Source organism: Myiozetetes cayanensis, unplaced genomic scaffold (assembly GCF_022539395.1).
Source record: "Myiozetetes cayanensis isolate MyiCay16 unplaced genomic scaffold, myiCay2020 scf21, whole genome shotgun sequence".
Lineage (NCBI taxonomy): Eukaryota > Metazoa > Chordata > Aves > Passeriformes > Tyrannidae > Myiozetetes > Myiozetetes cayanensis.
The window spans coordinates 14,154,256-14,172,058 of record NW_026087423.1 but is presented as its reverse complement, the minus strand read 5'-3'; the positions used below and the strand labels follow the sequence as shown (position 1 = coordinate 14,172,058).

The 17,803-nt window shown below is 42.0% G+C and overlaps 1 long non-coding RNA gene across 1 annotated transcript; it reads left to right on the top strand.

The window, feature by feature from the left end:
• The first annotated feature begins 515 nt into the window (after window positions 1-515).
• On the top strand, window positions 516-16,221 carry LOC126641564 (uncharacterized). Its single transcript, XR_007629273.1, has 5 exons — window positions 516-1,311; window positions 2,227-2,574; window positions 8,764-8,836; window positions 9,764-9,909; window positions 11,323-16,221. It is a non-coding gene; the product is annotated as an uncharacterized LOC126641564 (long non-coding RNA).
• The last annotated feature ends 1,582 nt before the right edge of the window (window positions 16,222-17,803 follow it).

The following is a 17,803-nucleotide window of genomic DNA, read 5'->3' as shown; positions in this document are numbered from 1 at the left end:
CTTTGGCCAGTTTGGATCAGCTGTCATGGCCATGCTTCCTCCCAGCTTCTTGTGCACTTCCTCGCTGGCAGAGCCCCAGAGACTGATACAGAGTAAGCACTGCTTAGCAACAACTATAACATCAGTGAGATATCAACAGTATTTTCACACTGAATCCAAAACACACAGCACTGTACCAGCTTCTACAAAAAGAATTAACTCTCCCAGCTGAAACCAGGGCACAGCTCTACCAACAGCCTGTCCTTTCCACCTGGGAAATGGAGTGAGCAAAAGTGTTTCTTCAAGGACTAGGAAAACTTTTAGAAATATGGACTCTCCTCCAGTAATGCAGATTTCACATGTCTCTGCTCTTTGGTGAGGGCCAGTTAAAACACTTTCTGCATCTAGATCAGGTTTGCTATTCAGATAGCACTAATGTAGATTACAGGCTTTCATCTTACTGTCTCAGATTTTTTGGGTTTTTTTGTTTGTTTTTTTTTAAAGAAATCAAGCCTAACCTTGAATGTCATGCAGAAAGTTGCTTGTAAGTGACTGTAATGTGTATTTACCTGTTTCACCAAACTGATAATGCAGTTTTGCACATGTAACTGTGCATGTGTCTTACAGTCAATATCCCTTATATAAACAAACAAACACAAACAAACTGATTTTTTCCGAAGTGTTAACTGTTCTTGCACTTTTCTGGTTTGGATATCTAACAAAATCTGTTGCCTGTTGTGTTACAGCAAATTCTTAATATCTTGTTAGATGCTTTTTGATACTTGTGTTTTGCTTTGTTGGGGGTTTATTTTACTGGAGTCAAAATGTTTTGAAGTTTGGGTTTGCCAATTCTCCTGTTATGTTGAGCTGTTTGGAAAGAATCTTAAGTTCTCATTAGAATGAGAAAATATTTAAATGTTTAAATGCTGCAGCTGTTATCTAGCCTTCAAATAGAAGTAGCTTTTGGAAAGAGCTATTTTGAACATGCCTTGACAAGGATAAGCCTGCTCATTTTATACAAGAGTTCACTGTGTGCTTGAGGCATACAGTAAGGCAAAACCAAGTCTTTTGCATAGACTAAAAGAAAAAATTCTAGCTATCTTGTGCTGAGCCAGAGTAGCTCCAGCACTTCAGTCTGATGATGTTCTGTTTTCCCTGGAAAAGGCTGCATGAGCATGAGAAGAGACTTCCCACATCATATTCCGAGCTGTGGAGTAGGCACTTCCAGGAAAAGCCTGTGATTTCCTTGTACCCAGCCTGATTTTCTGCGTAGACCTTCTGTTCCTGAGCCCTTGTACATGCCAGGTGCCAGGACACTGCATCTGTCTCAAGGTAAGGCAGGAGGGACTCGGCATGGAAAAGGCAAACGTTTTTGCAGGTGCCGAAATGTTCCTCCGGGGCTCCGTGTGCCACCCCTAGAGGGCTCCCTCCTTCCTTTGGCCAAAGGAGAGAACCAAAAAGCTATGGGGAAGGGTTGGGGGTTTTGGCCATGGCCACAGACTCCGCAGAAGAGCCTTCTGCATATTGTGTCATTCCCTTAATATTTTCATCTCACGAGTGGGCACTGGAAAGCTGAGTGGGGAACGTTTCTTTGCATGATAATACCTTCCTTCTTCCCCATGTTTTTTAAGAAGTTGCAGTGTTTCTGGCACTCATTCTGTGGTTTGCTTTTTACTGGTTAAAATTCAAGTAGCTGGTTCAGGCTGGGGCCCAGCTGCTCAATATCGGATCTCTGATAACGGACAGCAGCAGTAATCTGGGGAGAGTGCAAAAAGCCTTTTAAGTGGGAGGCAAGAAATAAATCATTCATGTAAAGAGTGGGACTAAGCAAGTATAGGTTAGAATAATATTCTTTTTAGCATCTCTTAGTTGAGATTAAAAAACTCTGAAGCCTTGTTTCTCTTTATATAAGACATAAAAGGTAGTTCTCTATGTGTTTTTCAGGCTACAAGAGATACCTTTCTTTCAGTTGACAGCAGAGTTCCTTTATGAAACCAAGTTCTGGTAGCAGTGTGGGGAAAGGACAAAAACATTTAACAGTGGATAAGAAGACACTTCAGGCTTTCTGTATAATTAATTATAGTCATTTAAAATCTTGACCAAAGCCTGTGTTTGGAGAAGTTCTAAGTTATAATTAAGCCAAGCTGGTAACGATGGATCTAATTGTTGGGTTACAGGTGGGCACAGGTAACACGAGTTGGGCCACTGGCATCAGATATTTCACTCAGTTGTTTTCTATTGATGCAGCTGATTCCACACAATTGTTCCAGCAGCTGAAATGACCAGCATGGGTTGAAGTGTGGATGCATGTCAAGAGTTTTCCCTGACAGACTTAACTGGCTGAAGGTCATTGGCCTTTAAAGGTACCATGTCCTTAGTGTTGGCTCTCAAAAGATGCCCTGGAGCTGTTCCAGCCCAGCCCTGCTATGAGGAACTTGAGATGGGAGAATGAATCAGGCACTGAAATGGCTTTGCCAATTCCTCTTTTCTATCATATCAGTCACCCAAAGCCTCATATCTTTCAGAAGAACTGGGATGTTGCTGTTGAGACAAAGATCAAATTCAACAGTGCCGGCAGGCTTTGGTGTTGCCCTGGTGAGTCTGCTTTTAAAAACAGAGTCATTCTGCCCTTCTCTCTTCCTACACTCCAATGGATTTCCATCTCTTCAAAATGTTAGAAGTATCAAATCATACATGGACAAACCTTCCTCTTACTACAGATCAAACACTGGTTGCCTGTACAATTTTTAGTGTCCCAATGGATCAGGACACTAAAATGAAGATCAAACCCCCCAGTATTAATGTTACATTCAAAGTCTAAATACAATGTGTTTAGAAATTATCAGCTGAACCACTGGAACAGTGTTCCTGCTGCACAGTGCAGTGATACTAACCAGGAAATTATAAGGAAAGCATTTCAAGTGCTCAGTTTTGTGCTGATGCTAAATCTTTGAAAAATAGTTTAATCTTCCCCACCACTATCTCCCCAGTATGTTTTTCCTCCTGGAAAAATTTATGAGGCTGTTTTTTGCCTTAATTGTAGCATTTCAATTTTTGCCTTGGTTTTGCTTGCTTTCTAAGGTAAAGAGATTATAGATCTGTGTTCTCAGTCTTAACCCCTTTGTAACTGGTGGCTTTTACTTTTTTATTTCTTTGGTAACGCTGGCAAAAGATTGGCATCTGCAGGCTTTTCCGCAGGGTAAAATAGACATCGTGGGGATCCAAGCAACATAGTGGGGGTTTTTTTCAGGTAGTTTAAGGAAAAGTTAATGAAAAAACCCTAATACAAATACTAATGAAAACTGTTGGTTTCTTCGCCCTAATAATAACATAATAGCTAATAACCTTTTGTAATGGGAAGACACATTGCATGCCCCTACCATGAGAAAATTGTCTTCTAATATTTTCTTGTTAATGAAATTTCAAGTCAGTGAGCTATTTTCAATAGCAGTTGGCCAGGCCAGGATGTGCATTAGCAGACTAATGGCAGGAGGCCTGCTGTGCTGAAGGCCATGGCTCATGGCAATCCTCTGGAGTTGACTGCATCCCTTGGAGCACTTAATATTGGCTCTGCTAAAGCACTTTTTGTGCTCCTATCACCTCCTTCGGGAGGCCTCTCCATTGACTAATGGATCTCACTGTCAGGAAGTCTTCCCTCTTCTTCAGTCATAGTGATCTCAGTTCCAAAATATATAACTGTAGCTTCTTTGACAACTCTTTAATGAAAAATTAGGAAAAGAAAGGCAAAAAGTCATCATGCTTGTATTAAAAAGAAAAAAAAATTAAAAATTGAAATTAACCTGTTTTTCAGTCTTCATTGTAAAACTTGGGGGTTTAGTTAAATGCTGCCTGCATACATTTTTAGCTGATGGTGGCAGGATCTGGAAGTTGGCTAGCATAAATCCACTCATAAATAAAACTACTGCGACTTTGGGTCTGTCAGGGGCCGTCGTTTGTGCCTGTGACATGTACAAAAGCTGGCAGCTCATGAAAGCCGTGCTGAGCTGCTCAGGGCTCAAGGGAAGTTTGTGAGGTTACACAATGCACTAGTTAAGATATCACAGGAAAGCTGAGGGCTGGGGTTGTGGAGGGAGGACCACCATTCTGCATTTTGCTAGAAAAAGGGTGTCAGCACAACAGCGGCCTGCAAAGCTCCCATACTGGGGCAGTGGGAGCTGCTTGCAGCCATCGCCAGCTGTGGAGAGGGGCTGGTGTGCAGGAAGTACCCAGAGAGAGGTTTTCACAAGGACCTGTTATTTGGTTGTTCAGATTATATCAGTATTCTGGCTACTGAGAGGGATTTTGCCTATGGGTTTTGCTTTCAGCTTTATTTATTTTTGCCTGTTCTCAATTCTTTTTGTGAATACCAATATTCTGAGTCACCCAGAATGATTTCTGCCTTCATTAAAGATTCTTTCCAGCTCCCCTTGAACTGCCTGTAGGCTGGTGCCTGCCCCTGCCTCCCCCTTTGCACTTTGCTGTGCGAATTTAGCTTTCAGTATTCCACCACTCCTCAAGTCCTGCAGCTCTGGGACTTGAGTACCTTCAACTATATTTGAAGTACCTTTGGTTCTTTGCACAACTTTTGTTCTTCACCTGACCTTCTGCGCTGTCTGCTACTTTGGAAACATGTTTCCAAGCATTTGAGATATAGTGTGAGGCCACAGATTATCCCAGTGCTGCAGCAGCTCTGCTAAGAGCTGATCAAATGAAATAGATAAACAGGGAAACAGGACTTCCAGACCCGTTTGGCTATTTCTGTTACACAGTGTGTGTCATCCTGGGTAAATCCATTTACCTCTTTGTTTCTTTGGTGTTTAAATTGTCTGTGGTATCTATACCAAACAGGGCTACATTTCTAGAAAAGCAAAATTAAAAGATGCATTACAAAAAAGAAGTAATTGTATTTCTTTAATGGGTGTTCCTACATTAATTGCTGAGCTCTGTCACACTCCAAAGCTCATGTGTGAGAAATTCTACAAATCAATAAGGAAAATAACCTGGGAAGGAGGTTGGGTATCTTATTACAGCTCAGTCTCAATACTGTAGATGTCTTAATGCTCATTAATGACTGTTGTTAGTGGTATTCAAACAATGTGCATTTCCTTTAGCTTTTTTCAAAGTCCAGAAGAGCTGCTCAGAGCTCTCTTAATGATGCAAATTATTTAATGCTTATTTGTATGCAGAATGCTCCTGCTTTGAAAGTACTTCACAGAATTGGAGCCAAATTCAGCCCTGCAGCTCCACTGAAGTCAGTACTTGTCTATGCGTCTGTTGGTCCTTTTCTTTTTAGTTTTGCTTGAAGAGTTAACTTCTTGTTATGCTGATTACATTTTTTTTTTAGAGGTAATATCTGCAAAGGCTTTTTCATCACCCTTCTTGTCTCCCAAAAAAGCAACTCTAAGTACAGAAACAGTTCTGCTGATTTTCACATCTCCCTCTTAACCCCTGCAAAAGGAGGACAGGCCAAGCAGAATACAATATTTTGCGTTCTTTTCTTTCCTCTACTTTGCACCTCCTAAGCACAGTTTCAGTGATATCTGACACTTCTCCTGAAGATCATCCTGCAAAGAATCTCTGCCATCTGATGTATGCAAAATACTCTCTTGTGGCCCATTTCTGATTTAACACCACATGAATTGATGGAGGCCCAAATCTTGCACAACTCTGCAGGTTAGTTGGGCTCCATAAAACAATGTCAGGTTGCACTTTTTCATAGTTGAGAGCAATATGGCATGGGAGCCTACCTGATATTTGTAATTAAAAGTAGCTGCCGAAAGGTGGAACAGACATTCTTGGTTCAGGCATATACTCATTTTTCAGTGTTATGACTCCATAACCACAGTATTCTTGAATGTAATTTTTAACTCATCCCAGCTATATTTTTAACACAAAAATTGAAAGAAAATAAAAAATCTTCTGCAATAATATCATTCACTCCCTCTAGGTAATTAATAGGGGCATGATTTTCAGCTTTACATCACAGACCCACAACCATCTATTGCCTGCATGGACAAAGTGGGAGTAATGGAAAGGCATCCTTTCTAGTTGTACATGTCACTAGAATGGGCAGAGATGTTTCTTGTCAGGTGTTAGAGATTTGCTGGCAGCAAAGGGATGAGTGTAGAGAGGTGGGAATAATGGGTTCATTTCCTAGCTACGCAGTGGATAAATCTAGATGCCCTGTTGCCCTCTTTTATATAATATATAATATTGTATTTAATTATATAATATCGTTGCAGTGTATGACTTCTTCCCCACTCCCTTTCCTGCAGCACTGCCCTCCAGTTCCTGCCAATGCTCATTTGGAGGTTCTCTGTAGCTCACTCCTTCCCCTGCTCCCCTCAGCTCCTCCCTTCCCACTGCTTGCCCATCCCTTTAGGCCTGCATCTCTCTTCTCTCTCCCCTGCTGGGGATGGATGTAATCCCTGGAGGAATGTGGCCCACAGGCCCCTGCAGGACTGGGGCATGTGACTCTGGAGAGCCTCTGATGGTGAATACAAAGCAGGAAGAGTGAATCTCCCATCACCTTGCAGCACAGTGAGGGAAGAGCTGGATGTCTGTGGGGTGGTCAGTGTGCCTGGATGTCGAGCCAGCTTATCAGATGAAAAATAGACAATAGACTTCTCAGCTGCACGTGCTGTTTCCTTATTCATTGTGGCTGGGTGGTGTATTCTCTGCCTGCGGTTTGATTAAATGTCTTGCATAGCTACCTTTTGCTTCAGTCCCCTTTGGATAGCTCTTTCCAACTCAGCTGCATCAGTGTGCTGAAGATTTTGATTCCAAGTGTGTGGAACAGAGGGAAGAAGAGACAGAACTTCATGCAGAGCATGCATCTAAGAAAGCTTTAACTTCAATCATATCTGTAAAAGCTTCAACAAGCTAAAACAAGCTTCAACTGAAGTGCAAGTTGCATGAAGCTCTCTCACTTAATCATATTAACTCTTCTTCTCTGTCCTCTTTGTGTTTATATGTCCATAGAACATTCAGAAGTGTTTGCAAAGAGAATCCCAAGCTACTGCTAGGACCAAAATTTGGGATGGTTTTTAATAAGGCTTTGCATTTGGAATGTTGCTGTGTTTTAGAGAGTATCCTGGAAAAGTCGACAGGGATGTAATGTAAGAAAAGAAATATAAAGATCACAGTTCTGTCTGGGGAAACTGAGTTTTGTCTTATGTAGTAAGCACCCATCTTAATCCTGCTAGAGCAGAACAAACCCCCTTCTGTAGCAGAAACCAGAGTTTGTTGTTAATTAACGTCTTGCTGAAAACTAAGTCTTTACCATCTGTTCCACTACCTCACTACGAATGCCAATCTCATGTTGATTATGTAAGTAAAAATGAAAATATATTTTGGTAGAGTGCTGCACGGCACTGTGCTGATTCTTCTCCTGTTCCTATTTACCATTCCCTGCCCCCATCCCAGAAGGAAAGGAAAAGGCGACATTTGTTTGACTCCTTGGCAGCTTTATCCTGAAGCTGCCGTTATGGCTGCCAAGCCCTGTGTGTTGTGGGAGCAGCCACCTCATCCCTGCTGTGTTTGAGCTGGGAGCCCTTTGCAAACCCTGGTTATTAGGCTCATGAAAAATCCGTGTCAGGAAGACGCCCCTTAAACTGCAGCTGCTCTAAATTCTTGTGAGGGTTAACTTGAAATCCAGAAGAAAATTGAAAAGAATGAGGCTGGGTTACTCCATAAGTGATAGCATGACCTCAGAGAGCAGCCGGCTGCTCCTGTTACAAGCATGGCCTCTGTCTGTCTAAGGGTGGAGGAAGAGAGAAAGAGGAGGGGTAGTTTTCCTGTAAGTGGGTTAGAGCAATTACTGAGGTCTCTTACAGCAAATGAAGTTGTCAGCGTGAGTCACATTCCCTTTTTTCTCTCACTACCAAGTTTTAGGCAGTAACCAGACAGAAGGGAGGAAAAAAAAAGGATAAGCAACAATAGGGAAAAGTTGAACTGAAACAACCCTTCATTCGGGGTATTGTTTGACGTTTCAGCTCTGATTGTATGTAGAGATAAAGGATCTATAAATATCCTGCCTGCTGAAATTCCTTATCACAACATCGCCTGTCAGCTGAACAAATAGGTTAGGTTCTCCAAATAATACATAATTACATATGTAAATACAAAACTACTGATTAAATCCCTGCACCACATGCAATGAAGCTTCATCACCAGGGAGGACATTAACCTCTTGTGGTGTTCTGAGAGGTGCCACAGTCCCAGCACAGCAAGTGGCACATGCAGCTGGTACTGGTGAAGCGGCACAAGCTCGGAGACAAGACTTGAATAAGCAGGGAGATATTTATCTGCCTGACTAGACAAGATGAAAGCATCTTCTGACACTTTTTGAAAGTATCTGAGCATTTAGTTCTGTTTAGCAAACGGCTGGAAGCTTTTCTACTCTGCTTTAGAGCTTTTAATGAAGCATTGTGATTCCCATTGTGGTCAATTGTTTGACACTTTTTTTATTACTGGTATGCAGAGCGTTTTTTAATGTTTGATGGCTGGAGAAAGAAGTATTTTGTGCATTCAAAGTTCTAGCACAAAGCTGCTGTTTTCCATTCTGCCTTTGTCTTTTATTCTGGCTGATGCAAATAAATGAAAGACAGAACTGATTAAATTACATTTGTTTACTTCTTCCTTGATGATAATAAGACACAGCCTGCCTCCTATAAAAGACAGAAATAGAGGATGTGACTGTTTCTACAGTATTTCTAGAAAGGCTTTTTTTTTTTTCTTACAATATAAAGGCATTTATTTGTTTCTATTGTCTTGATTTACCAGATAATGTGCACTTCCTAATGTGTGTGGAACAAGAATAGAACAATGAATGACGGTTAGCAATGGATTCCATTTGGTAAGCTTCTATCTTGCTATTTTTATTAATTCAGCAGTATAAATGATCAGACCACATCGCAAAACAAACACAGCAAGATACTTCTGTCCTTCACAGCAGGATGGCTCCTGATCATTGCACAAAGCAGAGTTTTCCATTGTAGGGCTGGGTTTGTACACCCACAGTCCTGACTGGGTTCTGCCTTCAGGGCACTGGTGCTATTGAAGTGCTGAGGGGCAGAAATAGGATCCCCAGGATTGTTCTGGTGAGTAATGCGCATGTCTTGGTGATTGTGTAATACTTTTTTTTTTTTTTTGAACACTTGTCCTGAGAAAGGAGGCCTGCATTTGTAAGATGGTAGGACAAAACCACCAGGAGCAGAGAGAATTACAGCAGAGAGACTTTAGGGTCAATGGCAGAAAAAGGAGAGACAGAGGACGAGCAGAAAGGAGGTGGTGAGGAAGTCACTATAAAACTGCCAACATGATTGCTTTTTCCTGCATTTTTCAAGAACCAAGAAAAGTGCAGCAAAGCATGGCAAAGGCAAGAGAAGTGTCTGAAGGCTTCTCGGCAGTGCAGTCAAACCTCCGTGTTTTACAGCTGAAACTTGTCTTATGGAGTGATATCACCCGGCAGCTGAGCCAAATCCAAAAGACTGCTGGTATCAAAATGATGCTTCTGCTTCCAGCCCTGCCGCTTTCTTTGTACAGGTCTGGTGCTTGTCTGGCTCTTTAATGAGCTCATGCAGCTCAGTAAACTGCAAGAAAATAAATTCAGTAAAAAATATACCAGCCCAGGAAAGGAGAAGAATTGGACACTGTGAGAGTGGAGACTGGAACTGCAATGAGTGAGAGAAGAATGAACATCAAATTTTTTGCTGAAGATTTGGGGTGTTTGGGGGGATGCCTCACTGCTATTTGATGCCTAATCTCCCACCTCACCTCCTAGGTGGGGCTTCCCTCAAAAGGGCACAGGATGAACACAGCCTGACCAGGGAGGGTGACAGGGGAAGGAAGGTCACCCAGCAGCATCAGCCCATACAGCAGAGAAAGGACTGAATGGAACTGCAGGAGCCCTGGAGGATGTTGGCATGGGTAAGAGTCCTGAAGGAGGAATCAGAGAGGAAAGAGGACATGTGCAGAGTAACCACAGAAGGTTGCTGCAACAAGCACTGGAAAAATACTTGAATACAAGATGATGGTCCCATCCTAGCTCTTAAAGGGTTTATGTATCCATGTGGCTGTCCCTGAAGGTGGGATCTTGCTTATGTCCCTTATTTAGACATACATTTCTATAAACTGGGATTTGATAAAAGGACAGCTGCTGCACTTTATTATCTGTGATAAGCAGCAGTAAAAGCTGTTCAGAGTTCATGATGGAAATGTATCCATATATTGGCATTTATCCAACTGCACTTCACAAAGGTAAATGGGACATGAGAGTGGTGCACAGCCCCCTTTTAATCCATTTTCTCTAGATTGGGGTACTTTGCCTCTCTGCAGGAAAGGCCAGCACAGCTCCTGTGCTAATAAACACTCATTTCTCAGTGCAGCATATGCGCTTCCCAGACTCAGAAATCCAAGCAACTTGTAGTTGAATAACAATTAAATATCCACATGCATTTCCATACCACACTCTGGTGCACAAGGCATAGGCTAAGTGGCTGCACATCTGTTGTCTGCTCCCCCACACATACTGTTTGGCAGAGAATAATCACTTAATCTTACTCTGCTGCCGTTAATGGTACATGTAAAATTGGATGCAGAGCATCATCCTGCAGATATTTTGCCATACCCTCCCAAAAGAATGGTTCTCTCTTTTTCTTTTTTTTTTAAACAGTAGGATTTCCAGGCCAGGGATTCAGTTTGGCTGTTAACATAAGTGGGAAATGAGACATCATATTGAAAAGTTAATTGAGATGCAGGATGCTGTTGGATCTCAAAACAATTTTCTGTCACTTGTACAAAACCCAGAGACTCAGTAATGCAGTTAAGATAAATGTAGTGCCTGATTACAATGGATGTGTTGCACTTACAAAAGGCATCTCTTATCATGAGGCTTGTCTTATCTGCTATAATAACCACCATATGTCAGGTAAGACAAAGATAATGTGAGCCAGATAATTTTCCAATTGTTAAAACTTTAAAAATCCAAAAAGCTACAAACGTCTTTATTATTAATTCAGTTTTGCTAGATCTAGTGCTGGTAGTTGGAGGGAACGTTTTTCTGAGGTTCAGTCTTTCCCCTGGTCTAACTGATAACAGTCTGTGTGGCAGAGTTTTAAATGTTATAGTGATTTAAAGGAGTAAGAATTGTTCGTAGTCACTACCTATCTTGAATTTCCGTGCAGCAGGATTTTACCACATGAAACTGCAGTTCAGATGTTTCCATCTTGAACAGACAGGCCTTGTAGTTTGCTCTGAACTTGACAAGCCTCCTACAGTGGTGAAGCTGTAAGAGGCACAAGCCTGTCTTGTGTCTCATTGTACAGCACTGTTTTTGTACAGGTACCTGATAATGACCAGTCTTCGCGAGCGAAGATCCAGGGAAGGTCTTTACACCTTCCAGCCTGCGCATTGGATTTTTTAGGTGAGACACAGTGTGCGCGGAACTGAGCCCACCCTTTAATCCTAAGGTTCATCTGCCGGGGCCAAGCGAGCTTGGACGGTGGCAGCGAGGTCCTTAGGACGTAGGTGGGTTGCCTTTAAGGGCTAACGAGCCCCACCTGCCCGGGAGTGGCCCTGACCGGGAATCGAACCAGGGTCTCCGCGGTGACAGCGCCACGCCTTTACCACTAGACCACCAGGGGCTCCACAGGTACCTACCAAAATGTTTATTACCTGGAGAAGGCAGAAATCTTGAATTCCCTCCCCGACCCCCACCCTGTCAGCTGCAGACCAAGTCCCAGCCACGATCACAAGAACATCCTGAATCAGTGACAATAATTTGCATTTCCTTGCCAAAGATTTTATCTTCTGGGTGTGCAAAGTGCAACACCGAGGCTGCTGGTGTTTAAAAATCTGCCCCCTTTTGCTCCCCAGCTCTACCTTTTCCAGCAAGGTTAATTTATCCAGAAAAATTAATGGAGGCAACAAAGCTGTCAAGTGAGAAAGGCTACACATTGAGACAGGACCACTGTGAACATCTGCACAATTTGTATGTTTGATTGGGTACCTCAGCACTGGCAGATTATTGTTGTTAGAAGCAAATCTTACTCTCGTCATTCTCATACAAGACTCTGTGCTGCAATTCTGCATATGTTCGTTCTCTGTGTCCCCACATTGTTTAAAAAAATGACACATGATGATAGTAAAAATTACATTTGCTCATTCGAACATCTTACTGTTTACATATAAGAAGCGTCATGTGCTGAGGTAGAATGACCTAATGTGAGATGTGGCCTTCAGGAGGAGGTGGATGGGGCCCTCAGAATCTGCGTCTCTCGCACAAATAGTCCCCTGATATATAAAATGAAAACCTTCTTTTGTTTGTAATGACAGATGCCAGGGGGGTTGAATATTTGGAAATTATTTTTTCTCTAGGAGTGTTTATTAACAAATGCTTGAAAGTTTTATGATGTGGTGAAAATTGTATCTCTTGTGATAAACAGGAAGTGCTCAGAGGTATTGCATTACCCTGTAATGCAACACAGATTCCAACAGCTTGGCTCTTTTTTTCAAAATATGGTGACACCACTTCCTTCAGGAAATCGCTCTCCTCTGTACTGCTTTTATCTGCTATAGATATGCAAAAGTGCAAAAGAAATGTTTGTTTTAAAGAATGATGATTCATCAGTTTTGGACTGTAGTAATGGATGTCTGTAATATTTATACTATCTATTAAAAATAAGCAGCACAGACTCTATGGGCTATCAGGTCAGTGGATTGAACAAAGTGCAAGGAAAAGAGACTGATACCTCACACAGGACAGGTGCAGCTTAGAGAGCAAACATCCAGATTTCCCTGCAGGTGCCCTGAAGTATGTCTCAGCCATAAATCTGGAGGTGCCTCTTCTGCAGTTCCATGTCAGCAAGTCCAGGACCTGTCCAGCAGAGGAGAAGAGGGAATCTGCTTCCATGTGATCTGCCAGGAAAACTCAGTAGGACAGTTTATTTTGCGTGTGGAACCTTATATTCACAATCATTGTGCTACAGCCTCCAATCTGCTCCTAAAGGCTGCCACACAGTTGTCGTATGATGTTGTATCAATACTGGCTGAATTTTAAACCCTGGTGACTTTTAGGTGAAAATCTCAGAATGCCATTAGTGCACTGTCCCTTATCACTTGTTTCTGTTCAGCCACTGCCCATTGTTTATACTAAATCTAATCATAGCAGACAGGTAGGACATACGTATGCCATCACAGTCATTAGTCAGCATCACAGTGTACTTGTGATGGATGTCACCCCAGCAGACGACAATGATGTCAGGGAAAGCAAGTCTTGGTGAGCTCTTTTTAGAAGGCCTGGCATCATTCCCCAAACCAGTTCTCCATGAAGGGACTTGTGTGTCTGCCAAGGGCTTCACATACACAAAGCTGGATGCAGTGGGGTCTGAATGTCACCCCTCCAACTATGACCCTTCTACTCCCATTGCTCAGTCCCACTACCTGTTGATTTTAATTTACATTCTTCCCTCCCCATTCCCTTTTACTCTTTCTTGCATCACTGTTTCTTCCCTGTCCTCACATCAGCCAACCTCTTCATCACAAGTGCTCCCTAAATTTTTTAGCTATGAGCAAGAAGTATTAAAAATGGAGCTACTGCAATATCTGAACAACTTAAAACCCTAATAATCCTGTTTCTACATGCTTTGACTTCTGCCTCTGCTGGAGGCATCACTTGTCCTGCCTTACAGCTGAACAGAGAACAAGTGGTGGAAACAGGATGCATGTTTTAGTATTTGTAAATTATTATACTTCTGAGGCTTTGTAACAATTTTATCTCTTTTTTTTTAATTATTTTTTATTTTCCTAGCAATCAATTATACCAGAAATACGGAGATCAGAAGACTGATATTATGCACTAGCTAAATCTTTTTGTAAGAACTTAATAGTCTTTCAGTGCATAAAGCTTCAGCACAAGAAAACAAGGGTCATATGCCAGGACCTCAGTGACGACTCACAAGTCACTGCAACATTCTGTATAAATACTGACTTATATGTATGGTTTGTTTCTTCAGTCCTGTAAAATAACTCTTCATCCGGTGATTCAATTCTCTTATCATCCCCGGCTTGTTTACTGAATTTTAAGTCTTGTGCAAGATGAAGCAAGCTCATGAGGAGTAGCTGGTTTTCAAAAGATACAAGCTTCAGATAACTGAGGACAAGTAAAGCACACACAACAACATTGAAATCACCCAGAGTTTTGTTGCAGCTGACTGAGACAGAGTGTGCTTTGAGGCTGGGAAATTTCCATTACTGAACTGCAGGACAGTGCCTGGATGCTGCTGCTACTGCAGACGAAAACTTAATTTTACACAGCAACAAAATGTCGGTATGTTAATTAAAATTGTTAGAATTATATAATAAGCTTTTAAGGTTGCTGTAAAATGGATCCCTTTTAAGATATTTAAAGTATAATTGTAAACTACATGTTCAAAACTAAGGAACGTAAAAATGACTTAAAATTGCAACTGTGTTTTCAAATTATATTTGTTAAGAGCAAACCTACCCAGAGTATGATAGATAATACAAGACATCTCCTGCAACAGTGACAGGTTCTGACAGTGACAGGGTGATGCCCAGTGCAGGACCAAGGCTGTTACTGACAGCATCATTCTGCAATTAATAATCTTTTGTGCTCCCCTTGGCATGCACAGAACAACAACAGCAAACTGTTTACTAGTTTTAACTTCGTGGTGTCTAAGCCACCATAAGCTCCCTGCAAACTCCATCAGAACGTTGAATGGAGAAGAAAGGAAATACTGGGGGGAAAACTAAATTTGTTCTGGTGTCAAGTGTACAGCAATTTGGGTGAGAGACTGTTTTTAACTTCTCAACAGTGTGCGATTACAGTGAGACCCTCCTTTTCTTTGAGGTCACTTTACCTGTCAGAGCAGTAGTTGACATTCAAATGAAGATCTCTAGGGATTTCAGCTCTGTGTCACCCATTCAATCCAGTCCAGGTCGGTACTGACTGGAAGTTATTAGCATCTGATGCTCTTTCTGAATCTTAGAATAGTTCCCTGTGATCAGAGCTCATATCTGAGCAATTTCAGGAACCATCACCATGGTTCCTGAGTGCCTTAGAAGTTAAAGTATATCTTTATAAAACATATTAACGTGTCTTATTTCTCTCTCTTGTCACCCCCACACAAAGGCTTGAGGTATTTTTAAATAATGCTGGGAAAACTGTATATACTTAATGCCTGTGTTCTACTGGGATGATGGGGAGGTTCAGGGTCATGCTGATTTATTCTGAAAGCAAGTGCCATACTCCTACAGCAGCTACCAAGAAAGCCGTGGCTTCGATGTCCCAGACAAATAATAAAACAAATTGATGATGATTTGGGGACGTGTGGCCTCAGTTTTGAATCAGCACAAAAACCTAAAATCCCTCCCACCCCCACTGAAGAGTGGCACTGTAGATCAGCTCTGTGGTGTTTGTCCTTGGCCCCAGCCCAACAGTGCTGATCCCAGGGCTCACAGGACCTTCATGGAATGATGTTCACTTTTCAAGAGGCCTATTTACAGAACACAAATTAACAGTTAAAGTAGATACATGTAGTACAGGGAATTTCTAGACCCTCATTGTAGGATGAGCTCATCCATGTGACTCCTGAGCATCATACGAAGATAGAGACAATCCAAACTATGGCATGTTTACACAGACTGATTATATGGCTTAGTTGTTTCCTAATATACCTATTAAACTGCAGAGACTGTGTTTCTGCTTTGACAAACTCTTCTTAAAGGTGCTTTGATTTCTGTTTGAAATAAGGGGTTTTTTTCCCTCCTGCTTCTCATTATCTGCCATCATTTTTAGTAAGTATCATCTCTTCTCCCCCGACACAGGCCTTTACTTTAGGCATGGAACTAATAATTTTCTTAAAACACATTTATGTTCTTTCCAGAATTCAGGCTTTAGTGTCACCTTGTTAAGGCAAAAGACTCAGTATTAAGTGCAGGTACTGGCAGTGTGTTTAAGTAGGTTGAAAAGCAACTGATACTACTCCTGTCTGCTCTCAGCAACGGCAGAGCTTCACTGAAATACGTGCACTGAGTTCTGTCATGGGAGGGGTTTTTGGGAAAGCATTCCATAGGTTCTGACTGCTAATTTGGGTTTAATTGGATTAGACATATATTTGAACACAGCACTCAAAGGAGCTGACAGTCTTTACACAATTTCCTGGCCTGCCTGGTTGGTTTCCTTTTTGATCAGGTACATCCCAGTGAAGGTAGAAAATAAGCTAGATACGCACCAGTTTTTAATTAAATTTGCTGTGACAGGCTGTGTTTAAGCTAGATTCTCTACAATAATTTGTTTTGCATTTGCTGATGACAGATTTATTTATGTATGTAATCAGAACTGTAAGCACAATTTCACTTTTAGAGTTAAGAGAACCTTTAAAATAATATTTTACTTGGTTTCAGAAAAATTAAACACTCGTATTTACTGCTGTCTATAATATCTGAGAAAAAACCCACTTTTTCTAAAGTGAAGGGGAACACATCATAAAAAGGAAAACATAAACAAGTAAAAATAAATACATCAGAAGCATTATCCCACTCAAATACACAAAACCATGAGCTGTAGAATTGAATATCTGTTAAATACAGAGAGGAGTTTATTAGATTATGTTGCTCTTCCCTGAGAGCTTTCTTTCCGTCAGCCAAGACTGGGTGGCACCTGGAGGCCTAAGGGAGAGGCCTCAGGGACACCTGGGTGTGCATCCAAAAACAGTGACCTCCCTCATGAGTCCTGGTCAGAAGCCAGCCTGGTGTTCTGGGGAGGGGAGCAAGTGGCAATGAGGGGATTGTGCAGTTAGAAGCAGCTGTGGAAAAACGCGATTGTTCAACCGATGGCAAAGGAAGCTGGATTGGAGAAAGGAGGGACAGCAGAAGGTGGGATGCCAGAAATGACCCTATGAGAGTTGGGAGAAGTAGGATATGGGCACAGACATCAGCAGGGACACTTGCAAGGCAAAGACAAACTTGAAGTAGCAGAGTAGCCAGAAGACATGTCAGTAGTGAAAAACATTAATAGAAAGATGCAGATCTGAGAGAAATGTTAAGGAATAGGGCAAAGGATAACTGGGGAGAACCTGAGAGCAACTGGATAGTCATGGATAGTCAAGTGCTCAGCTTCTGGCTGAGCACTGTTACACCGGAATTAATAATTTAAAAATTAATAACTACTTAAAAGAAAAAAGCCTGGTGGTCTAGGGGTGATGGCTGATCGCAGTGTGCTCTGCTGACAGACTGGGAAGGGTGTGAATGTGGAGACATGGGCACTGCCAGATGTGTGAGACATGTACCTGAACACAGATCCTGCACACCTCGAACAGCCCAGGCAGGGCTGCAGTAGGGGCTCAGATCTGAGTTTAGTGCTTTTTGACAGGATCGTTAGAGAATTGCAGGGAAAAAAAAAAAGAAGCGGCGTTAAGGTCCTTGTGTGTAACTTTTGCAAACAAGAAAAAGCTATTTTAGGAGAACGGAACCTTGAAGGGAAACAGAAAAGATATGTCACCGTGGCAAGGAGTGACCAAGGCATCAGACAAACCATCAACTGCGCTTTCACCTCCGCTGCAGGGTTTATTTACATTTGTACTGGAAGCAGCCAACAGGAAAATGAAGCACCATGTAAAAGCAACGTGTAAAAAGAGGTTACGAGCTCGGGAAATGTCAGAACTAAACTCGCCCTTATCACAGTCACTCGGCTTTCGCGCGAGGAGCCTGTGCTGGGGGACAACAGCGGGTGTGACCTGCGTGCCGAACTCCGTGAGCCCCGTCCTTCCCTCAGCCGGGGCACAGGAGAGAACTGGGATGG